Raw genomic sequence first — 282 nt, 5'->3', positions numbered from 1 at the left:
GGCTGTGGCAGGGGGCAGCTACTCAGGACCAGGCAGGCTCTGGAGAGTGGCAACTCTCCAGGGACAGCTGTGGGCAGCCCACCCTTCTCTCTCCTCTCAGGCAGCGAGCAGCGGTGTTGGCAAGCTCAGGCAGCTCTGGGTGTTGCAGCAGTCCGGACGACGCAGAAGCTCTCTGGCCTGCCAGGCTAGATAGCTCTGCTGGATTGAAAGGTAATTTGTTAAGTTATGTGGGGGGGAAGAGAAAATGGACCGTTCCCCACAACACCACCGGTGAATCTTTGC

This window comes from Merops nubicus, unplaced genomic scaffold (genome assembly GCF_000691845.1).
Source record: "Merops nubicus isolate BGI_N331 unplaced genomic scaffold, ASM69184v1 scaffold18975, whole genome shotgun sequence".
Taxonomy (NCBI): Eukaryota; Metazoa; Chordata; class Aves; order Coraciiformes; family Meropidae; genus Merops; species Merops nubicus.
The sequence above is the reverse complement of the archived record's forward strand: the minus strand, read 5'-3'. Positions refer to the sequence as shown.